General features: G+C 39.6%; 1 protein-coding gene across 23 annotated transcripts in view; it reads left to right on the forward strand.

The window, feature by feature from the left end:
* STX11 (syntaxin 11) overlaps window positions 1–25,384 on the forward strand; it is a 114,147-nt gene that overhangs the window by 83,121 nt on the left and 5,642 nt on the right. For 7 of the 23 annotated variants that reach the window (XR_005834406.1, XR_005834386.1, XR_005834388.1 and 4 more), the window contains exons 5-7: window positions 12,619–12,765; window positions 21,032–21,088; window positions 23,307–23,373. The exons of 2 other annotated variants lie outside the window; for them this stretch is intronic. The gene's annotated coding sequence lies outside the window, so the exon portion shown is untranslated. Of the gene's footprint in view, window positions 1–12,618; window positions 12,766–21,031; window positions 21,099–23,306; window positions 23,374–24,646; window positions 25,251–25,384 lie in introns of those variants that run through there. 14 more of the 23 variants (XR_005834390.1, XR_005834396.1, XR_005834399.1 and 11 more) reach the window with 8 other exon arrangements.

Consider the following 25,384-nt stretch of genomic DNA (forward strand, 5'->3'; position numbering starts at 1 on the left):
TCAAGAGAAGTGGTGGGAGTCCTCATTTCAATGCTTGCAGATGAACTGCACAAAATAATAGAGACACTTCTGTGGGGAACAATCCCAAGCTGGCGGCCGTTCAGACAAGTCCACCCACCAGGACTTGGCCACTTACGGCTCTACAGCCTTCTAAGCTTCTGGGATAAGGGCTCCCTGCCTACCCCCTCTCAGGGAAATGGCCCATGGGCCCCAGAGCCCATCTCTCCTGTGATGAACCTGAAGCCGAGTGAGCCTGAGGACCCTTGAAAAGAACCCTGCAAGTTCACCGACTTTTTCCCCATACAAGTATCTTTTTTCTCTACAAAGTCTTCCTGAAGAAGTAGCATTTCCATCACCTGTTGTCATCAAATAAATCTAGATATTTTCTCCTGGCTTTATTCATTGTTTGAACACAATATTGTGGAGACTTCTGGTTGCCCACCTCCCCCCCATCTAGTCTCCACCTCATCCAAAATAATTGAAACACAATGTTTGACAGGAACACAGAGCTGCCTGGAATATAGACCACGTTGTACAGCTTTCTCTTAGCTGCAAGCAGCAATGTGAGTAAGATTTGGCCAGTGACATAGGTAGAAGTGCTACTGGAAAACTTCCAAGAAAACATCCTTAAAGGACTGTGTGAGCTTGCCCTTTGTCTGCTCCTGAGAACATGGATACGACTGGTCCACTGGACCACAGGGAAGGAGGCCACAGCCTGGGGCTGGGAGAAAAGAAAACTAAAAAGAGCTTTTTCTGGAGGTCTCATCTTAGTAAAGTAAAACCACTATCACAGCTCAGGACTACCGAACTTCAGATGTCCATGAAGACTGGAATAAATTGTTATTTGGGGAATACAAGTTTCTTTTATCTGCAGTCACTAGTCCTACCTCATAGTAGCACAAATCAGCATAAATATTAATATTAGTATAAGAAATACAAGAAAGAAGTCACTGACCATTGCACTATACTGACACTTTAGCTTTTTCTTTTTAGCACGTATTTTCTCAGTCTTGTCCTGAAATACTGACATACAATTTAAGGGAATTGTTAAATTTCCAACCTGACTACCTGAATATCAACATAGCAAAAAAAAATTGTCACATGCTTACTTTTTTTTTTTATTCTAAGCGAAATTATAGCCAATGATACCAACATTAAGATGTCAGGCAAAGCAGACAGTGTCTCTACGTACTTTTTTTTTTCCTTTTAAGTTTCTTTAGGGCACTAAAGGAGGAACAGAGTTTCTGTAACTGAAGGCTCTGGTCGCATTTATGTGTTCCTCTTCTCTGAATCCCTCCATTCTCTGCCTCCCCCGAAACCCTCAGATATATGAGAGTAAAACTTAGGAGACAGATGGGTGCCTCAGTTGGTTGAGCATCTGACTCTTGGTTTCAGCCCAGGTCATGATCTAATGGGTCGTGAGATCAAGCCCCACATTGGGCTCTGCGCTCAACTCAGAGTGTGTTTGGGATTCTTTCCCTCTTTCTCTCCTTCCCCCTCTGCCCCCCCATCACTCTCTCTCTCTCTCTCTCTCTCTCAAATAAATAAATAAGTCTTTAAAAAAAACTCAGGAGAGAGATAGGCTAGAGATATAAGATGGGAATCATCAACCTAAAGCTGACAATGAAAGCAAAGGAATAAATAAAATTACGCAGGAGTAAGGAGATGAGCAAGAAGAGAGTCCCTGATGGATTTCTGCAGAAAATTCACCTTTATGTAATGCATAGACAAAGAGATCTTCCTAATGAAGCCTGTGAGGAAGTGGTCAGAGATGCTGAAGAAAAACAAAACCAAACATTATCAACGTCTTCTATTGATCAACTGGTAAACAGCATCAACTTTCTGTGATCTGGAAAATAAGACGTGAATTGATAGATGGTCACTTCGATCTAGCAACTAGGAGGCCATCAGTGATGGCCGACACATGAGCAGTTTCAGGTGGCAGCAATGGGGCGTGGGGAGAGGTTAGGCAAGAGGTGGGGCAGGGCAAGATTCTGTGCATAGTTGTATCCAAGACTATTTCCAGCACACAAACTATTGGACTGCTTTTTTTTTTTTTTGTATTCAATGGCAAAGTCAGTGAAAAAGTCATTTATTTGATTGAGTGGACCTTCCAAGTCCTTTGAAGCAAATTAATATTTGTGTGCAAACCTCATCTATGGTAAAAGAAAGAGAAAACTGGGGGGCGCCTGGGTGGCACAGCGGTTAGGAGTCTGCCTTCGGCTCAGGGCGTGATCCTGGCATTATAGGATCGAGCCCCACATCAGGCTCCTCCGCTATGAGCCTGCTTCTTCCTCTCCCACTCCCCCTGCTTGTGTTCCCTCTCTCGCTGGCTGTCTCTATCTCTGTCAAATAAATAAATAAAATCTTTAAAAAAAAAAAAAAGAAAGAGAAAACTGGAAAGCAGCCTTTCTTGGAGGGTAAAATCTCCTTTATGGCACCGCAGTTCTGCCAAAGTGCTTCTCAGGGGCATCTGGAAAGGGAATGGAAGCCACCGCTTGCTTGGATATTCCCATTAGCCTTGAAAAGCATTAGACATCTAAGCAACTGCTCTGCTGCCTCCAGAATCAAGCACTTACCACACGGAGGGAGGCTGAAAAGTTAGAAAGAAGAAACCCAGGCAAAGGGCCTGAGAAACTGACCTGCCTTTCAGGGGCTAGAATTAGGATGGAAATTTGGAACTTGGAAGACTTTCTGGTTTTTCCTACTGTTTCTATTTTCTATCATTATTTCCTTTTTGTAAAAGCTTGGTATTTTGTAAAGTTCTCTAATCACGTAAAGACAGTTTCTTCCTATTATCTCTGTTTCTCAGTGCTTTGTGTTATCGTGTGCTAAATATATCTCACCATTTTATTTACTTCGGGCTGAAGTGCTGACACCATTATGTGACTTCTCCACATCCAGCTCCGAGCTGCACATTTCAAAGATAAATCACTGTAATTATTTATCCTCTTGAAAAGCAGCAGGAGGTGTAAAAGCCAAACTAATATGCACCTTTAGCTCATGTGAATGAGTCTTTGAAAACCAATTGCTCAGAACTCTTAACTTTGACTCTGTATTTCCAGATCCCCTAATGGTATGAGATAATTGAGGTTTGTGGAATGAGTTGGGAAATTTTGCTTATTTTTCAAAGACTCCCAACCATAGCTACATATTTATTAGGATTCTTATTGAGTCCTACAGGGTCAGTCCTCAGGGTTGGTTAAGTCACCAACAACCTCAGAAAGAACCAGAAAACTAGAGGTTTGGAATTCAGAGTGAACACTTCCGAAGCTAGGGCTCGAGAAGTTTCTATTTGGTTGCTTTGGTTTATTTTTAGAAGGCAATTCTTGTCTCGCTAGCACTTTCCTTAGGTAACTCAAAATGCAATCATTATCACAAATTCGAATCTCCTTCTCCTTCCTGATGGCAGAAAATGAAGTTTGCTAAAATTCATTTCCTATTCCACTCTGAGGTGGAAAGAGAAGTTTTCTGAAAAACTCTTTCCTCAAGTGGATGGACAAAAAATTGCCCACATTATAACTTGACCTGACTTTGAAAGGATAATACGCATAAAGGCAATCACTATTTTTATTCAGGAAATGTACTTTCAGGGCCTTCATGTCAGATAACAACCTATTACCCCAACAGAGTTGCCAAGTTCTACTAATTTTTTTTTCTCCTGCTGGACAAATTTCTTGGTTTATTGCTGGAGAGTTCCTTTCAGCTTCTTGGGAAAAACCTTGGCTGGTCAGAAGTGGTTCATGGTTTCCTTCTCTCTACTCCTGCCTTTTTTATTTTAAACACTTTCAAAATGCAATCTCTTAATCACATGCTATACAAGGAAATCTTGATGGAAAATACTAGGGTTTAAAATTTCTCAATAAGCAAATTTTTTAGATGATGGAAGCTAATCATAAGCAGAAGCCAAGAATATAATTTGCAGAATTCCAATTTGTTGAAGGCTAGTTTTCTAAAAGCTGATTTATAGAACATTCTGATATGTCACATTTATGTGAATATTGTAAACTTTTAAAAAATATTCAATTTCTCAAAATTCAGCATGTTCTATGGGAATCCATCATACTTTTTTTCTTAATATGCAGGATCATTTTAGGTAAATTCAGATTCATTTTGATGGTTTTAAACTTGAAATTAAAATGTAAAGCGGATAGAGATGTGACAATATTCCTGTTAAAGCTAATACATATGTCAGAAATAGCAATAAATCTGCTAAGGTGTTTGTTCGGTAAATGTGCTTGATGCTAATTTAATGTGTGGTGACTAGCTTAGGACATGTCTACCCTGTATAGTGCAGTATATACGCTGCATATATCCAGGGCATTATTCACACGAACTATGTTGTGAATGGGTCCACTCACAGTTGTGCAGGACAGAGACTGTAGACCTAAGATAGATCATAAGATGTCTGGCTCCAGCCAAGTAGCATGTTGGGAGCGCCATTAACCAGATCAACAATTCCAATTTAATTTGGAGGAACATACATATCCTAGTAGTTCAAATTAAGGGACTAAAGCAAGGCCAGAAGCATAGCTTGTAGGATATGTTAGAATTATCTGGAGGAGATTTAAAAAATTCTTATAACCAGTTTGCACCCCAGACCAATTAGTTCTTGGTAGGATCCAGGCATGAATACTTATTTTTTAAAAGATTTTATTTGTTTATTTATTTGAGAGAGAAAAAGAGCGTGCGCGCATGAACAGGGGGAGGAGGAGAAGAAGGAGCAGAAGGATAGGGAGAATCTCAAGCGGACTGGCAGGCAGGGCTGGATCTTATGACCGTGAGATCATGACCTGAGCTGAAATCAAGAGTCAACAGTTGAACCCTTAACTGACTGATGTTCGTGCCCCGAGGCACGAACGTTTTTAAAAGCTTCCTGACTGATTGCAATATGCAAGCGTTATATAATAAATAATTTGATTGGCACTTGTCCCTGGTTCTTAGGGAGGAGAGAAACTCTAAATTCTTGGAATTCCCCCAGTGATAGGAGTGCCTTTGTTTTTCCGTAGTGGGCCCTTGGACCACACCTGAGTTTATGCTAAGTAGATGACTCAGACTGGGGACTGGTCATGACTGAAAGACCAACCATTTGATTAAAAGCTGAGTTTTGAGCCTTAGCGATACTAGCACAGACTTTCAACTTCCAAGGAGGAGAGAAAGGCTCGAGATTGGGTTCAATCATGTAGCCAACGATTCCGTCAATTATGCCTACATGATGAAGTGCCAAGAGTTTCCATCAATTATGCCTACATAATGAAGTGCCCAAGAGTTTCAATAAAAACTCTGGGCACTGTGGCTTGGTGAGCACATAGATGTGCTAGGAGGGTCCTGATTCCATGGAGAGAAGCCTTGGAAACTGTATGTGAGACCTCCCAGATCTCACTCTCTGTGACTCTTCATTTGACCTGTCCTGATTTATATCCTTTACAAAAACCTGACAATCATATGTGTAGCACTTCCCTGAGTTCTGTGAGTCATTCTAGACTCTTATCAAACCTGAAAGGGCAGTACAACCTCCAAAATTTGCAACTAGTTGATCGGAAGTGCAGGTGGCCTGGGGACCCTGAACTTGCAGCTGGTACCTGAAGTGAGGGCAGTCTTGTTGGGGACTTCCCTTAAACCTGTGGAGTCTGAGGCTAACTATAGGTGGTTAACATCAGAACTGAATAGTAGAATTACAAAGATTTTATTTATTTGTTAGAGAGAGAGAGAAAGAGAGAGAGAGAGAGGCAGTCAGAGGGAGAAGCAGACTCCCCACTGAGCAAGGAGCCTGATATGGGGCTTGATCCCAGGATACCGGGATCATGAGCTGAGTCAAAGGCAGACGCTTAACCGACTGAGCCACGCAGGCTCCCCAAAGAGTATTATAGCAACAAAGTTGAGAACCACTCTTCTAGGAAAAGATGTTTCAGACCATTAAGGGAGTGCCAAAATCAAATTGTCCATCCAGGTCAAGGCAGGGACATTATCAGGGTCCAGTTAGCATGGGGTGGTGTGGAAGGAGGTTGAGGGCAGGCAGCAATGAGCTAGAGCTGCTTGACTTCAGAGTTCCATCTGGGAATGAGAGTAGAAATCATGAACCAGGACATGAGGTTAGTCATGAAAAGTATCTGTATGTTGTGGGACACTAGAGCTCAGTGCTCAACCAGATCACCTCCATTGTCCCCAGAGGCAGGCACATTGTCCCCCAGAGGCTTAGACACAGAGCCACAGACTCTTGGTGGTAGACCATCACCACCAGCAAATTCGTTGGAAGGAAGCTCTCTACTTCACCAGGGCTACTTTTATGAGTAAGGTGGAGTTGAAACAGCTGGTGCTAGAATTGTAGTTGCTATGGCTGGATGGATCTGGAGTCAGTGAGTATAAGATCTAAATAATTTAAATTCTTCCCATAAGTGGCTTCTTAAAAAAAAATATGCTGACCATCCAATAATTTGAATATATCTTGTGTCTTGCATTTCTTGATATTGAAGCCTAAATGAGACACTCTTGTCCAGGGTGGATGTCACTGAGCAAGGTCAGTGGACTGGCTGACTTCCAAGAGGCGGCCTTCATCCTAAAGAGCCTGCCACAGCCCGAGTCTTGCTCAGCTTCCCAGGTGTATCACTTTCATCTGAAGTTGGTTCTGCTCGGAGGAAACCTCAGCAGCCTGAGGTATATGACCCAAATGTGTGTCCAGTCATAATATATCAGTAGGAATGGGCTTTCTTTAGACACAGAATTACTTGGGAAAAAATGAATAAAAATATTATGGGGTGAGCATGCAGGTAAAACAAGATGAATCTGTTATACCGCACTTAGAGTGTCTGATGCTCTGAAGCCCTGTGGGACGGACGGCAGCCATCTCTACCGTGGGGTGGGCGCACCCTCTCTCTGACTAGCCTTCAGCCTCCCTGCATGGCCTCGGTCAGGCTCTGCAAAGCTTGCATCTGCAACTGTCCCTTTCCTTTGCTCTCTGTATTGATCAGTGTTCTCTGCTGATTGATTCATCTTTCTTTAGATGTGTTATTAACTGTAATCAGGTCACTGCCAAGTCTTACAGGCCTGAGAGCCATTTCGTCTCTTTATCAAGGTTACTTTACATCGCCCTCCGCTGGCCCATCGTGGAGTGATTTGACTCTCAGAGTACAATTTTCCAAATTTCCTCCAGATTTAAAAACACATTTTTAACTGGAAAATACATAAAAATATAAACATCATTCATAATTCCACCACTTCGTTGGAATATAATTATGTTCTCATCACTTACAAACTTTGTTTCTGGGTTGCTATGAGTATTCTGTTTTATGTATTTATTTGTTTGTTACCTATTTATTTAATCTACAGAGAGATAATTTGCATATAAAATCCACCTATTTTAAGTGTACAATTCAGTGAGTAAATACATGGAGTTGTATCCCAATCCAAGTTCAGAACATTTCCACCAGTTCAAATCGATTCGTAGACAATCTCCATTCCTCCCTCCAGTTCCAACAACCACTGATCTATATTCTGAATCTGCAGATTTGCCTTTCTGGACATTCACAGAAATGGAGTCATGTGATCCTTTTGTTACTTAGCATAATGGTTTTGAGGCTCATCGATGTGGCAGCATGTATTTGCAATTTGTTCCTTTTTATTGCATAACAGGCTTCCAGTGTGTGGATAGGCCACATTTTATTTACCCATTCACTGCTTGATGGAAGTTTGAATGGTTCCCACTTTTTGGTTATGAGAGATAATGCTGCTGTGAGCATTTATGTGCAAGTCTTTGTATGGACATATGTTTTCATTTCTCTTGGGTAGATACCTAGAAGGGAAATTGCTACACTATATGGTAAATTTATGTTTAGTATTTTAAGAGACTGTCAAATTCTTTTCTAAAGTGGTCTTGCCATTTTGAATTCCCACCAGCAAAGTATAAAGGTTCCAGCTTGTTCACATCATTGCTAACACTTGGTATTGTCTGACATTTTGAATATAGCCATTCGAAGCAGGTATGAAGCAGTATCTCACTGTGATATTAATTTGCATTTTCCTAATAACTGATGATGTTACCTATCTTTTCATGTGCTTATTAGCCACTTGTATATCTTCTTTGGTGAAATGTTCATCAAGCCTTTTGTCTCTTTTTCAAATCCAGTTGTTTGTCTTCTTATTATTAATTTGAAAGAGTTCTTCATATATTCTTGATACTAATCAGATATATGATTTGCAGACATTCTCTTTCTACAACTTGTCCTTTCATTTTCTTAATGGTGTCTTTTGAAGTACAAATGATTTTAATTTTTTTTTTTTTAAGATTTTATTTATTTATTTGACAGAGAGACAGCCAGCCAGATAGGGAACACAAGCAGGGGGAGTGAGAGAGGAAGAAGCAGGCTTCCAGCGGAGGAGCCTGATGTGGGGCTCGATCCCGCAACGCTGGGATCATGCCCTGAGCCGAAGGCAGACGCTTAACGACTGCACTACCCAGGCGCCCCTAATTTTGATACAGTCTAGTTGAGCATCCTTTTACAACTTGCTCTATGATGTATTTTGAATTATTTTTGTGCATATGATGTGAGGTAAGGATCTAAATTCATCTTTCTGCACGTGAATATCTAATTATTCCAGCACTATTTGTTGAAAACACAATTCACATTTTTCTTGACCCTTTTCCAAGAATCAATTGGACCATAAATATTTCTAGACTATAAATTCTGTCCCATCAATTTATATGTCTTTTTATATCAATACCACAGTGTCTTGATTACTGTAGTTCTACACCGAGTTTTGAAATTGGAAAATTTGTTCTTCTTCTTGACAATTCTGCTCTGCTTTTGAGTATAGTCACCACTTGGTATGGTTTTCTCTCACCTCTCTGGCTGTCAGTTCCCACACCTGGTTGCTATCAGGGTATCCAATACTAGAACACTCTCCTCCTTCCCCTCCTCCTCCTCTTCTTCCTACTTTTTCTTCTTGTTCTTCTCACCAGCTCTTGTTAATTATATGCTTTGGTCTGAAAACGAAAGAACACTGTCTTATATTGACGTCATGCTTTCTATTTCTCCCACCATGCATGGGTCACCAGCACAGAGAGGACTGGGAAACAATAGGCCCTGGTATAGTTTCAGAATGGAGAACACTCGCTCACTCACTCCTATATTGACATACGAAGTTCATAATACAGGAAGCAATTGTCCAACTATATTCACTGGTTTTACCTTACCCAGAGAACTGAGTTTATATCTGGACACACAATATGAGTTTTTCCAGTAAATACAATTTGTTTTCCCTCTGAGACATCAACTTTTTCCTCACCTAAGGCCATGCACTTCCAGTCAAGTTGTCTTTATTTCTTACTCCTGACTGAGCAGCATATTTGACTCTTTTGGTAACAGTGGTTAGCTCAGAAGAAAACATGTGACACATTCAGAGCTGGTAATGTACAATGAGACTTTTTCTGGATTTCTGAAAGATTCCCATTTGGCTCTACTAGACTTGAGATTGCAAAAAGGTAAGGCTGTATTTTTTAACCATGTTGCTCTTCTGAGGGAAAAGGCTCCCTGGATTTCTTTCTTAGAGAAATGGAGCTGTGAAATGAGAGAGACAGTGAATCCTGATCCCGGCCATCTTTCTGTGAGTGCCTGTTCCAAACCATGCCTTGAATGAAACTTACTCTGGAGTTTTTAATTATGTGAGCCAATAAGGCCTCCTTTTTGCCTAAGCTAACTGGGTTTTGTTTGTTTGTTTGTATGTTGTTTTTGGTTTTTTTTGCTATATGCAACCAAAATACTTTTTACTGATTCAGTTAAGAGAGACACTGATAATTTAGAATATAAACCCAGAGAATAATTGCCAGGGAGGTGAGTGTGACCAGAACTGTGTCGAAGGGGAATAGAAGAGTTTGACTTGAAGAAAGAAGGTCTGGTGTGTCTGTGTCACAGGAGAAGAAGGATATTAACAGTATGGGGGAGGAAACTAAAGAAAAGAGAAGTATCTCCAAATATTTAATTAGAATTGTTGATAGGAAGGTCCTGGGAAATACATGACAATGTTTTCTACATCCAGAAGGATTTTAAATGATTTATCAGAGATATAGTAGAGTGAATTCAAGTGATCCAATGGATGGTGTTTTTTAGAACTTTAGTCATTGAATATCATCTTTAAAGTTTTTGCCATATGGGAAAGGTACAAGTTGTACCATCTTTTGTTCAGTATTTTCCTTGCATCAACTCTTTATTCTTGTCTAAATAAGTTTATTTTAGAATGAAAGTTGAAATCACTTCAATACATTTTAGAAAAAGAATCAGTGGCCAAAAATAAATGTAATAAAACAAACCGATGTTATTAAATCCCAACTAGAATTTGCGTGGCCAAACCTCTGTATCTGTGATCTTGGGCTCTCTTTGTTAAAAGGAAAATTAATAGTTGAAGATATGATAACACCAAACTGATCATTTATCTTTCTCTGGTCAGAAGGATTAAACAAGAATTGAATAGGAAAGTTTTTTTCTCACTAAGCAATTCAGTGTTTTTAATGGCATGCCTGTGTGCCACCTAAAGTCATCCATCTATTCATACATTTGGAAAGCCTACAGCCTGGGTGTAATTCACACCAGCGCTTCCCAGTCTTCTCACAACTCGTCACACACAGAGAACCATATTATGTGGCACACTGGGGTAAACTAAGTCAGCTGCTCACCACCTGACACGACCAGCCAGGGGAGCTGACTCTGGCCCAGGCAGCATGCCACCCCCACCCTTGGGGTGGAGGAGATGAATATATTGATACACAAGAACTCTTGTAGTTAGCATTCTATTAAGAGTTCTTGCCAGGAGTCTACAATTCTATACTATTTACTCTTCAAGTTTCTGGAATCCAAAAATTCAGCTTGAAGTAGTTACTTTTTATATGTATGTCTGAGAGCTCATAGGCTGGGTAAAGACCATCCCTACACCTTCTGGAAAATTCTCTTGTGGGGTATTTGGCATCTCCCTTCATGCATATGACAGACGAGCAGCACTGAAATCAAGTTGCTATGTTACAGTGGGAAAACATATCCCCCTAGCTCCCTGACCACCAAATGAAACCACAGACAGCTTCTCTTCTTGGATTTATACTACCCTTTTCTCCAACTGATACGCTGGAAAGTCTGACTCAGTAAAAATGTGGGGTGTATGTGTGTGTGTGTGTGTGTGTGTGTGTGCTTAAAGAAACTTCCACAATCCTTCTAGTCTTACATGTATAAGTGCACTTTAGTTCTGACAACAATCAGTTCATTCTACAGCCAAAAGACAATCAGGTAAGAGGAAATCATTGTCTTTAAGAGCATAGCTTTTGGCTGGGGCTACCTTATTTGGAAGAATTTGAAATGTTGCTAGGGCTCCCGTGGCTCTATGACTGGAGAACATCTGATACCAGTTTGCAGATTCCATGATTCATTAAAGGATTTTGGTCTGTTCCCTACTCTTTAAGTATTTCCTCACAAACAGACTTGAGAATTTTTCTAAATGGACAGATTATTTCTCTGGGTTTGTTTCTGTCTGTTTTCTCCTGCATTGTCTTTTTTTCTAATTGCGGTGATTTACTGTCACTGGTGTTTTCCTTTCGAGCTCTTGGAGTTCGGGTGGGAGATCATTTTTGGCTTCAGACTGGAATGTCCCAGAATAACCACCGTTTAACAGGCTACTTGTGTGTTGCAATTTTAAGGAACTCTCGTGGTTGAGGCTGAGATCTATCTATAGGCACCAAATAGAGTGGAAATATTTATATTTCTGATTTCTATTTCTAAGACTCCCATCACTTCAAAATACATTTAGCCCAATTCTTTACTCAGACCTGGAAGAAGCAAAGCAGTGAGTGGACATCAAAGAATGTGCTACAGACTGAGTGTTTGTGTCACCCAAAATTCATGCGTTGAGACTGGTTCTGGGTAGTTTCGTCATAAGCATCTTTGCCACAAATGTTTTTGCTGCGTAACTAATCCATTGTCAGGCAATTTTGCCATAAAAGACAAAATCATGAAAAATAAAAGAGGGACAATCATTAAAAGGGATATAATGAAACATGAAAAATGAATGACAAAATTTAAAAGACTGTATTGCAAAATGCAAAACATTGGAATATATCTGAAATATATAACATAGGTAGGTTCATGGCAATGTTGCCCAAATAACTGATTTTATTTTGTGAATTGTACCTAAGTATTTGTCTTCAAAATATTTAATTAAAAAAAAAGCTAAAAAACCAAAACCAAAGTCTTTCATTCATAGCATTATACTTTTTTTTTTTTTCTTTTGCTTGTTGACTCGTCGCCTTCTTTGGCATCATGCTTTATCTTTTTTCACTAAAATTTCTTTCTTCATTAAGAGAGGTATCAGTTTCTAAATACTATGATGAGCATTTGTAGATGTGCTTTGTATTGAGGCATGAAAGCCCTTCACATTATTGTTTTTTTTGGCATATTGTTACATCTCCATTTATAGATGTTCCAAAATTCCGTGGGAAATGGGGCTAAAACTCTGTGCCACTGTGTAGACCATTATGAAGGCTAAGATTTATATAACATATATCTACAATATAAAAATGGATCTCTACATTAATGGAAAAATGAAACCAAACTATCAACAAGTTATTTTTTTAATCATTTACAGCAAAATTGTCTTATGGCCAATTTGTTATGCAATGAAAATGCTTGCAACAAAGATGTTTACAACAAGGATACTTACAGCAGAAATACCTGACAGAGTTTCAACTTCAAGCCCAGATGTGATGGTATTTGGAAGTGGAGTTTTGTGGAGGTAAGTAAGTCACGAATGGGATTCATGCCCTTATTAAAAAAAATAATAAAAAATTAAAAAAAGGCCCAGAGGACTCCCTTTCCCCTTCTTCCATGTGAAGACACAGCGAGAAGACAACTGTCTGTTAACCAGATACCGAATCTGCCGGCACCTTGGTCTTGGCCTTTCCAGACTCCAAAACTGCAAGAAATAAGTGTATGTTGTTTAATTCAGCCAGGCTATGGTGTATTCGTTATAGCAGCCCAAACACGTTAAGACTAAATGTTACAGTAAGAGGCAGGATTTTAATTCTAAGTGCTTTTCAATTATCCTGGACCTTGTTAAAATACAGATTCTGTGAAAATACAGATTCTGAATCAGTAGGTCTGTAGTGGGGACCAAGAAGTTGCCTTTCTGACAAAGTCCCGGATGCTGCTGAGGCTGCTGGTGCAGGCACCACATTTTGAGACCCATTGGTCTAAAGCATTTCCCAAATTTGCCTAAAGGTAAGACTCACCGGGGGTGGCTGATATACCGAACACTTACTCTTTCTCTTAAGAATATTGATTCAGAGGGGTGCCTGGGTGGCTCAGTTGGTTAAGAGTCCAACTCTTGATCTCAGCTGGGGTCTTGATCTCATGATCTTGGTCTCAGGGTCATGAGTTCAAGCCCTGCATTGGGGCTTTAAAAAAGCTATAGATATATATCTTAAAAGATAGATAGATAGATAGATAGAGAGATAGATAGAGAGAGAGAGAGAGAGAGAGAGATAGATGATAGACTGATTGATTCAGAGGTCTGCATTGGAATCTTCAGCCTGCCTTTTCAAGAGCCCCTTCGTGCTCTGGTTCCAGAGTACCTCTTTACCTGATCTGCTAGGACTCCTCTACTGTTCCATTCATTCATTTTCCTCCCATCCTTTCAATCTGTCTCTTTCTCTCCCCTCCCTCCTTTCTTCCCACATATATCTGTTGAGCATCTCCTTGGGATATAGATCTGAATAAGAGAGAGAGAGACTCTGCCTTTACAGACAATAGATAAGTAAACAGATAAATAGCAGAATTACAGTTTGTGACACAAGCTAAGAAGGAAATAAATATGGCAATATGATGCAAAGGGGTAAAGCTTAGGTGGTTTCCTAAGCCAAGGTTGTGAAGGGTGTTCTCTAAGGAAGACAGTTAATCTAATATTCATATCTAGCCCTCCAGTCTAAGCCATACTACTTGCTGAATGTGCCTGTGTTTGGGGGACACGTTGCCTGTGTTCATGCTGTTTCTTTCACCATGAATGCCTTCTCATTAATCCCATCTGCCAATTAAAAACCAACCTAAACGCCACCACCTTCATCCAGGTTCCCCAGCCATATGTGAGATCTCACCGCTCTAAGCCCCCAAAGCACCTGCTCACCTCTGATCTTGTCTTGATTTTTCTGCCTTAAATTGTAGTTGTTTTGTTATAATAATGGCTGCAGTTTATGAAAACATACTATTAATTTACATACATTATCTAAATTATTCAACAACACTGGCAGGTGATCTTATTATCTCCATGTCATAAATAAAGAAACTGAAACTTGGGAGAGTCTAGGTAACTTGCCCAAAGTCACCCAACAAATGAGTGACGGAGCTGAGATCAAGTATGCCCTCCCAATTGGTCTGTCCTATCTCCTGTAGCAGCTCTTAAGCAGCATGGGAGAAGTGACGACTTTGTCTTTATACCCTTAATTTAAACAAACAAATAAAGCAAGTTGTAGAAGAGCTCTAGCTTTTATGGAATACTGAGAGAAAAAAGAGAAGAGAACAGAATTCCCCTCCCAAATTATACTAGTTTGCTAGGATGCTGTAACAAAGTACCGTGTACTGAATGGCTTGAACAACTCAAGTTTACTGTCTCACAGCTCTGGAGGCTAGAAGCCTGAGATGAAGGGGTCAATAGGACCATACTGTCTCTGAAGGTGTCTGGGAAGCATTTGATCTGGGTCTTTCTCCCAGCTTACAGTAGTTCCTTGGCTTATGGAACCATAACTCCAACTAATCTGGACGTGGTGTTCTCCCCGTGTGTGAATCTCTGTGCCTGAATTTCCCCTTTTTATTAGAACACCAGTCCTATTAGATGACGGGCCCATCCTACTGACCTTGATTTAACTTAACTAATCACATGTGAAACAATCCCAGTTTCAAATAAGGTCACATTTTGGGGTAGCGAGGCTTAAGACTTCAATATATGAACTTTTAGGGGACACAGTTCAACCCACAATGTAATTCCACCACCTAGCATCTAGCACAATGCTGATCCCTAAGCCAGACAACCTGACGCAGTTGCTCTAGTTGTCCTCTCCTAAAGCCAACATGACAGAGGGGTCACGTGGTCAATTTAGACAAGTTGTGTTGCGCTAACATGGAACCTGGTTTTAGTTTTGGTCTTCGAAAGATTCTGTCAATCTGACATCAATATTAGTTAGCTTTTCACATAAGCAAAAGAGGTCATCTACTTAGTACCAAAAACTTGGTCTTCTTGAAGCTACTCTCACCTGTAATTCCTTCTGCCTCTCATGAAAGGGGGAGTCAATTTCTGTGGATAACATTGCAATACCTACAAGTTATGTTTGATGGTGCTTAAAAATACTTAAGTTTTATTTCAAAATGGGTTTAGCTTAGTGAGTTTCACTAGGTTTCAGCAGTAAAAGGAAATGAAATATTAATATCAAGAACTATTCCCATCAAGAAAGAAGTGGGGCTGGTAATTTAGGAAGCCCTAAATGGGAAATGATCTCTACAGAGTACATCATAATGCCAAATCGGTTAGCATGTTGCAAAGTCAAAATTTTAAATGTAAGGTTCAACCAAGCACAAGGCGCAGGGGCATGTAAGTGTGAAGAATATTGAAGAGGCCAAGTGTAGCATTTTGCTTAAGAGATTGCAGATTTCCTAGGAGAAGGAATCTCTCATCTCACTCAACTCTGCTCCTCAGCAGTGCCTTGCCCAGGGCATTACACAGAATCACTTTTAATACCTTAAGTTGAATGAAGTGTTTTTTTGGTTTTTTAAAAGTATCTTATCCCTCTTAATTGAGATAGGAGGCATTCACAGTTACATTGAAGAAGTTAAATAAGATGGGTGGTGGTGTACTATATACCAGGAACTGTTGTAAGTACAAGCAGGGAATGAGGTAGACTAGTATCTCCATCCTAAAGCTAAGGGAACAGAGATGAAATAGCTCACCTAACTAGGAAATGGTAGCCATGGGAATTCACACGTAGGCTCTTTACACTGAAAGCCCACATCGTGAACCATTGTACAATATGTCAGTTAACACCACTGGTGAGCAGTCGGAGAGAGCTTTTTTCCCCCCCTAGAGAATTCTTCAATTGGGATGTTTACTATCAGCTAATCAGTGTGTTACTTCTGTTGAATTTCACAAATTCAGTATGGTGACTAAGCATTCTATCTTTGACAGTTCTCTAGACCTAAATTTAAGCCCTGGCTTTGGCATAGCTTGGCTATGAAACCCTGTGTTACAAACTTTTTCAAGACTCCATTTCATCATCTGTAAAATAAGGCCAATGATTCCTACCTCACTGAGTTGTGATTACATGTTTAAAGCATTAGACACAGTGCTTGATGCATAATAGAAACTCAAGAACTGTTATCTAAAATGTATACCTATTTTATAAGTAGTATTTCATTGTATGGATCTACTCAACTTGATTATTCACTGTTGAGACATTTGGATTGTTACTAGCTTTTAACTATTACAAATAAAGCTACTATGAATATTCTTATACAAGTCTTTGTATAAACTTATGCCTTAATTTCCTTTGGGTAAATTCCTAGAGTGGAACAGGAGCATGCTTAGTTTTTAAGAAACTGCCAAAGGAGTTGTACCATTTCATATTCCCACTGGCCATGGGTGAGAATTCCAGTCCCTCCACATTCTTGTCAGTGCCTGGTATGGTCAGTTTTATTTATGTATTTATAGAATTTGTTTTACTGTGGTAAAAAATCATAGAATTTGTCATCTTCGCTATTTTTAAGTGTACAGTTCAGTAGTGTTAAGTCTATTTACGTTGTTGTGAAATAAAATATACATAATGTTGCTGTGAAACATCCTCAGAAACTTTTCCTTTTGCAGAACTGAAACACTATACCCATTGAACAACCCCTTCGCCCCCCCACCTCGCCCCTTCCAACCAGCATTCTACTTTCTGTCTCTACCTTAGATACCTCATAGAAGTGACATCATACAGTATTTGCCCTTTTGTGACTGGATAATTTCAGTTAGCATGATGTCCTCTAGAAGCATCCGTGTAACCTGTGATAAGATTTCTTTCCTTTTTAAGGTGGCATAGTATTCCTTTGTATGTATAGACCACATTTTTTTTTTCCATTCATCTGCCGATGGACATTTGTGTTTCTTCCGCCTCTGGCTATTGTGAGTAGTGCCACTATGAACATGGATGTACAAACATCTCTTAGACCATGCTTTCATTTCTTTGGGATATATATCCAGAAATGGGATTGCTAAATCATATGGCAGTTCTACTTAAATTAAAATAATATGTCTAATTAAATTAGTAATTAATTTAAGGTAATGAGTTAAATGAATAATTAAAATAGTATGAGGGGGGCACCTGGGTGGCTCAGTCGAGTCGGTTAAGCATCTGCCCTTGGCTCAGGTCATGATCCTGGGATCCTGGGATGGAGCCCTGTATCAGGCTCCCTACTCACCGGAAAGCCTGCTTCTCCCTCTGCCCATCCTCCTGCTTGTGCTCTCTCTTTCTAAAATAAATAAAATAAAATAAAATAAAATAAAATAAAATAAAACAAAATAGTATGAGGAACTGCCATACTATTTTCCAAGGTAGTTGTCCCATTTAAAAAATCCCACCAACAATGCTCCAACTTCTCTACTGTCAACACTAATTTTCTTTTTCTTTCTTTCTTTCTTTCTTTCTTTCTTTCTTTCTTTCTTTCTTTCTTTCTTTGTCTCTCTCTCTCTTTCTTTCTTTCTTTTTCTTTCTTGGGCTTTTCTTTGTTAGGAGGTATATATATTTTAATCTTTGTCCTTAGAAACTAGAGAGACTATACATGATTTGGAAATGAGACTACCAAGCAATGGCCAAAGAAGAATAATCAATCCATTCTATGCCTTCTCTTTCATCCAGAAGTGTATTACCTGCTATGATGATCATTGCCTGTCACCTGGAATTATTTTTATTTGTGCATTCACCTGAACCTACTTTTCCTTCCACATCAATTCAAGACCCCTTTTTACTTACTGGTATGCCAAGTGTCTGAGGCCTGACCATAATGCTGACATTCCGTGCCATGTTGTCTTTTGACTGACGTTGCCCATTTGGTATACCCCACTTTCCTCTGATCGCCACATCTCATTTGCTGCTAGAGAAAATATTGTTGCTGGATTTTTTCCTTCCGCCTATATCATGACAGAGTCCGGACCGACTTTCCCAAGTAACCGCACACAATTTAGAGATCTTTTGAGAACCAAACTGCTAGCTATTTGAGACTCATGTCTTACAAACTGATGAATACCTGTAATTCGGGTCTTTGAAACATGGCTTCTGTATTTTCTTACAATCTAATCTTTAGTCTTTCCTGATGCTCTAGCCCACACATCTATGAACCAGGGGAATCTGTTGGGAGGTTTTTGTTTACTGATGCAATCTTCTTAGGAATTATGGTCTGTTCAGAATTTTTTTTTTTTTCACTATGTGATTCAGTCTCCGTAGGTTGTCTGCTTCTAGGAATTTTTCCATTTCTTTTAAGTTACCCAATTGTTGGCATATAATTGTTCATAGTAGTCTCTTATAATCCTTTTTATTTCGGTAGCATTGGTTGAAATCCCCCCTCTTTCATTTCTGATTTTAGTTATTTGAGTTTTTGTCTTTTTTTTCTTAGAGAATCTAAGGGTTTCTCAATTTTGTTGATCTTTTTTAAAAGCAACTCTTAGCTTTATGATTTTTTTCTATTCTCTATTTTGTTAATCTCTACTTTAATCTTTGTTATATCCTTAAGATAATAAATTTTATGTTTTTTTAATCACAATTAAACCTTTTTTAATTAAAAAAAAAAAAGAAAGATGGGGCGCCTGGCTGGCTCAGTCAGTAGAGCACACAACTATTGATCTCAGGGTCGTGAGCTCAAGCCCCACATAGAGCTTACTTAAAAAGGAAGAAAGAAAGAAAGAAAGAAAGAAAGAAAGAAAGAAAGAAAGAAAGAAAGAAAGAAAGAAAATCAGTTTGCTTGGGGGAAGGAACAGGAGGGTGGGTTTATAAAGGACCATGAAGAAACTTTTGAGGCTAATGGATTTACTTGATTGTGATGATGGTTTCACAAATATAAAGATATGTCAAAACTCATCAGAGGCGCCTGGGTGGCACATTGGGGAGCCTGGGTGGCACAGCGGTTAAGCGTCTGCCTTCGGCTCAGGGCGTGATCCCGGCGTTATGGGATCGAGCCCCACGTCAGGCTCCTCCGCTATGAGCCTGCTTCTTCCTCTCCCACTCCCCGTGCTTGTGTTCCCTCTCTCGCTGGCTGTCTCTATCTCTGTCGAATAAATAAATAAAATCTTTAAAAAAAAACAACTCATCAAATCATACATTTTACATATGTGCTGTTTATTGTATATCATTATACCTCAATAAAGCTGCCAAACTACAGATTTTCTAAAAACAAACCATATTTACATTTGTAGGTATACATTAATACAAGTGATTTTTTCCTAAGTATAGTCTATTCAAAATTCCTTAACTAAAAAGTCAATATGAGTATAGTTGTCTCCCCTACATGTTTATAGCTCTCCAGTTTTGATTCTGATCTGCCGTTACAATTCTGAGCCCATTTTTCTCAGTTTTCTGCAGAAGAGGCAGTACCTCCAAGGATTGAAGTTCAACAGAGATACACTCACAAACATTTTCAATTAGGCTTTCATCATGACATCTTCAGATAGATATTCATCCCATCAAAAGAGGTTGTATCAATGAGATGATATTGTTCTCTTAATTTTTTAAAGCATGTAGCATTTATGACATTATTGCAGGCACTTCATACATTTAACATAGAAGTTTATTTTTTTATTTTTTATTTTTAAAAAATATTTTATTTATTTACTTTGAGAGAGTGAGCGAGAGAGCATTAGCAGGGGAGGGGCAGCGGGAGAGGGAGAGGCAGGCTCCCTGCTGAGTAAGGAACTTGCCACTGGGGCTTCATCCCGGGACTCTGGGATCATGATCTGAGCTGAAGGCAGATGCTTAACCGACTGAGCCACCCAGGCGCCCCAAAACTTTATTTTTCAAGAACTTTGTTTATCAACAACAAAACCAGCAATGATGTTATACTACCCCAGATGGCTTTAAGATTCTGTGTTGTAGAATTTATACAGTTTAAACCACAAATGTGACCACTTTTATACTATTGCCTTTAAATAAATCTAAAGTCCCTCTTTGTCAAAACAAACTGAACCTAAAACACTAACATGTGGTATATAATAAATGAAACTTTTTTTTTTTTTAAGTAGTCTCTATGCCCATCATGGAGCCCAATGCAGGGGCCCAAACTCATGACCCTGTGATCAAGACCTAAGCTGAGATCAAGAGCCAAATGTTAAACCAGCTGAGCCACCCAAGCAGCCCAAGATGAAACATGTTTTAAGGTAGCCAGATCTACGTGCAATTTGGCATTTTTTTCTTTGATTCTTAATGATTACCAATGTAATCACACCAGGTTCAATGCAATCACAAGACTCTTCCCTGCTTTTGTCTTCAAAACTAGAAATTCGCCCTATTCATCTAATTAATTCCATTATATACTCCACCCTCTTGGAGACATACAGCAATTTGAACTCCACATAGTGGCTTCATCTGCAATTTAAATCTTACTAGTTCCAATCACTCCTGTTGAAGGCTATGGCTTCTATGTAATTTATTCAGCATTTTGTTCAAAAGATATTTATTGAGCGTCAAACTATGTGCCAGGGCTCTATACCAGAGACACAGTAGCAAATAAGAAAAACATAGTCACTCTCCTAGAATTTATAGTCTAATTGGAAGACAGATATTGAACAAGCAATTATTAGATGGATGAGTGTTACAATAAAGGAATTCCAGGATGTTCTTCTGGGCTTCAGGAGGAAAAACCACCGGGTTAAAAAATGACTGCCCTCCAGCCCCCTGCTTCTGGCAATCCAAAGGAAAGATTCCACGTAGGGAGTATTTGTATCGAGAACTAGAAACAAGTCCCTGTAACTATTTTTTTTCCTTCCTTTTTAGGAATGTAGAAGCATCCTTCTTAGCAACTGGCATGTTTTCAGCTTAGCTGCTCCCTGGGTAAGACTAGGTATTTATAACAATTCTCTTGGTTTTCTCTTGGCAACTCCAGTTGTTCCCATTTTATTAGCTATCCCTGCCTGGGAGATACTTAGAAACAACCCACAAAAGGAGATTGCGTTTCTGTGTTTTCGAACAATAGCTAAGGCAGCTGTTGGACAACATCTACAAATTGGTTCCAGGAGAGCTTGAAGAGTTTTGTTTTTTTTTTTCCTTTATGTTTTAGATTTCTTGAAATACCTGGGAGCTCTCAGAGAAAAAAAGCCTCTGCTGATTTTTAAGGCTACAGTTACAAGTCCATAGTATTTTTGCTACGAAACCATTTGGGGGATCTCCACGCACAGTTAAGCTTGTCCGCGAGGAAGTAAATGAGCAACCTGGGTCTTCTGCAGGGTCCGTGGGTTCAACCTCAACCCCAGTGTCAGCAGCCACGAAAGAGCAGAAACAGAGGGTTGCATCTGGTTAAGAATACAAAAGAGAGATAAGATGCTTTTCAAAAGGCTAACCTAGGATTATTTTTCAAATCAGGGCTAAGCCAAAGAGAGATAAATGACTTGTTTACGTGCAGAGTCCTGTAGAATTTATGCCAGGCCAAGAATGCAAGCCGGCTCAAGTGAGTTACCTTTTCTCCCTGTTTGTCCCCCTAGCTCGCAGAGGAGGGGACAAGAGCTGTGGCGCCTGCCTGCCACGCAAGTCTCGCCCCCTCCCTCAGCTTTCTAACAGCCCTGGTATGCGGGAGGAGGGGTGCAGGTCTGTGAGACTAGGTCAGCGTTTCTAGTGAGTCTCTACCTCTTTGGGCTGGCAGGGATGAAAAATTGTCCTGGCGAGGGCCCTGGGATGACCAGGCAGCTCCTCCGTGTGAATGTTAACACCTGGCGGTAGAAAGAGCCCTGAACTTTGGGGAAATCATGTAACCTCTCTGCGTCTCATTTTGTTCTCATTTTAAAAGGGGCTAGAAGTCTGCGCAGCTGAGTCGCCTGGGATACTTGTTAAAAGTGGGTATTTCTGGCCCACGCCTGCAGATTCTGATTAGTGGTCGGACTTGGGGGTGGGAGGTGAGAGTAGGGTGAGGGCTGGGGGGATGGGTCGTGATCTCTATTTGAAAAGCTCTGACCTGTGACCGGTAGGGTTCTGCTCTAAAATCCTCAGGGATAGTTTTGGGAAACCACAAAGTTAATGCTCCCCAGGGAATGCACTAGTAGTGTACTAGATAAAGTCTCACAATCTATGCTGAAAATAAAGTATTTGTTGCTCTTTCCTCCCATCTCCCAATGAGTAATCTGGGTTGATCCCAGATAAATAGTAATAAAAACAATAATATAAAATTTACTATACAGCGGCCCCTGTTTTAAACATTTTATATGTCTCCATAAAATTCTCTCAACAATGCTGTGGGATAGAGTATTACTATTATCCCCATTTTACAGGTGAAGAAAGCCAGGCACAGAAAAGTCAAGTAATGTACACGTATAACACAGATAGCAAAGTGTCCTGGCTGGATTCAGGCTGGTTCAGGGGAATTTTCTGAGTGGAGAAACCCAAGTAGTGTCCCTTTTACTTCAGGAGGCAGTGGTGTTTTGGTGGAAAAAAGCCCAGGCTTTGGCATCACTTAGCCAAATTCTGGGGCAACTACTTACCAGCTGTGTGATCTTGGGTGACCTTACTTAGCCTTGCTAAGTGTCCTAGTCAGCTCAGCCTGCAGTAACAAAATACCATAGATGGGCTGACTTCAGCAACAAACTTCTATTTTTCACAGATCTGGAGACTGGGAAGTCCATGATCAAGGTGCCAGCAGGTTTTGTTCCTGGGGAGAGGCCTCTTCCTGGTTTGCAGAGAGAGAGGGGGCACTGGTCTCCTTCTCTTCTTAGAATGGCCCTAATTCCACTGTGCGGGTTTCATCTTTATGGCTTCTTCTAAATCTAATTAATGTTCAAAGTTTCTACCTTCAAATTCCATCACATCGGAGTTAGGGCTTCAACATAGGAATTTTGGGAGGACATAAACATTCAGTCCATAGCACTAAGCTTTGATTTCTTTATCTGCAAAATGTATATCATACCTACTTGTAAGGTTTAACAATGAAATAAGATTTTTATAAAGCCTTAGCTCAGTCTCATAATAAAAACAAGGTAAAGTATTCAAAAATTTCCTATGTATCAGGTACTGTTGAAAAAAAATCTGAAGAATAATAACGATTTATGGAATGCCATTCTTTCAGAACTATGCTAAATGCATTTATGCATTGTAGTCACTGGATCCTTCATAACACCCTAAGAGCATTATTAGTAAGTATTACCATCACTATTTTATAGATGGGGAAACTGAGAGGCTAAATATTTTCCTGAAGTCGTGGCTGGTGACTAGCAGAACTGGGAATGGAAACACATTGTGTGCTCTGAGTGCTAGGATATATTGCCTCTTCTGTTTATATGGGAATATATGAAATTCATTATTTAAAATGGTCATGAAATAAATATAGATGGATATTTTTGCCTAAGAGTTCCGAGGTTGCAAGAAATGTTTACTATGAGCCTCACAAGGAGAGAATTCAACTCTTTCATCTTAATGATGACTTATTTGCTGACTAAAAATAAAAATACACAGGGAGGGGGAATTGGGGAGATATTAGTCAAAGGGCATATAGTTTCAGTTACACAAGATGCCTAAGTCCTAGAGATGCACTGCACAGCATCGTGCATATAATTAATACTGAATTGTATACTTAAAAAACTGGTTAAGAGAGTAGATCTTATATTAAATTTTCTTTTAAAAAAAGAGGGAGGGTGGGAACTTTCAGGGGTGATGGTTATGGTTATTGTATTGTTCGTAGTGACAGTTTCATGGGTGTATGCTTATCTTCAAACTCACCAAGGTGTATACATTAAATATGTACAGCTTTCTCGTATGTCAATCACTTCTCAAAAATATGTGTATATATATAAAGACACATGATCTTACAATGGGACAAAATGGCCAAAAAGGAATACAGTAGCCCTGATCTCTGTTTTGCCCTTCTCCTCCCACCCTCCACTCTTGACATCTATTACCAAAGGCCAACTTCAAGGAGAGAAATATAGCTCTGAAATCATTGAGCCTGAGGGCAACATTCTTTTCTAGAATTCTTTAATGTGTGAGCTGTCACCCAGCCCCTAGTTTTCTGTTTCTGACTCATCAAAGGGGTATAGAAACATTTATACTCTTTCCTTTGGAAGAATTCTTCTGTGACCTTTTCTACCTCTAGCCCAGCCTGAACGTGTTGGTTAAAGACAGAAAAACTTAATTTTTAGAGAAGCCAATAAACAAACTGGGATTGAGTTTCCTTTTTAGGAAAATCTTCTGGATTTAAAAAAAATCAGTATTACTTTTAATACTAAAAAAATGTGTTGGTTATGAAATTCTTGGGAAAAAGTATCACAGTAGTATTGAAATTTTTTGAAGGAACTGCAGTATAATCACAAAACCACACAACTGGTATTAGAAACAAAGGCACTGACAGAAAAGCCTCTTTGCCAACATAACCGGAAAAATGATTATAACCACCGAATCTCTGTTTGGCAGGATCCAAACACTTGGCTACTCAAGGTAACCACTGGAGAGGCTGGAGGTCAAGTCCCGGGAAATGCCAGAGTAACCACACTATTCATCTGGCCAACCCCAGACAGTTCATCAATCACAAAGACAGAAAAATGAACAATGAGGACTTACAGAATTTAAAGACGTTAACCCTGGGGATCTTGGCACTGTTGATGCAATGACCCCTCAAGTGAATATTGAACAAACCATACCATTAGCCGAAGAAAGATAAGCAAAATATGTAGGGTTCTGGCGCAGCTGGATTGAGCCACTTGGGGGACTAGATCTCAGAGAAGGTTTTAGTAGGAGTGGCCTGGTAATAAATAACATTTTGTGATGATTAAACAAGGATTGTTACTCACAAGGATTGTGGCAAAACTCCAAGAAATAAGCCAAAATTTATTCATATGTTTTTTGTATTTTAATCTTGTTGCCGACCTTATCTTTGCAACGTGTAATTTTGATATGGTCCAACTTTCCCCATCCACTTCGTTTCAATTTTGTTTAATCATTATAGAAATAACCTTAAGTCCTGTAGAGAAATCGGTAAGTCACTTAATAGTTAAATACTTATTAAAACAATGACAGCAAGAAATTCTCGCTTTTTTTCTCTCCTCTCTTTTTTTTAAACAAAGATTGGTTGAGAATCCGGTGATCTCAGGCCTAAAGTATTTGGCTTTCCCCTTTGTTCAGGACTCCTGGTAAAGCAGGGATGGCCTGGTG

This window comes from Ursus maritimus, unplaced genomic scaffold (assembly GCF_017311325.1).
Source record: "Ursus maritimus isolate PB19 unplaced genomic scaffold, ASM1731132v1 scaffold_13, whole genome shotgun sequence".
Taxonomy (NCBI): Eukaryota; Metazoa; Chordata; class Mammalia; order Carnivora; family Ursidae; genus Ursus; species Ursus maritimus.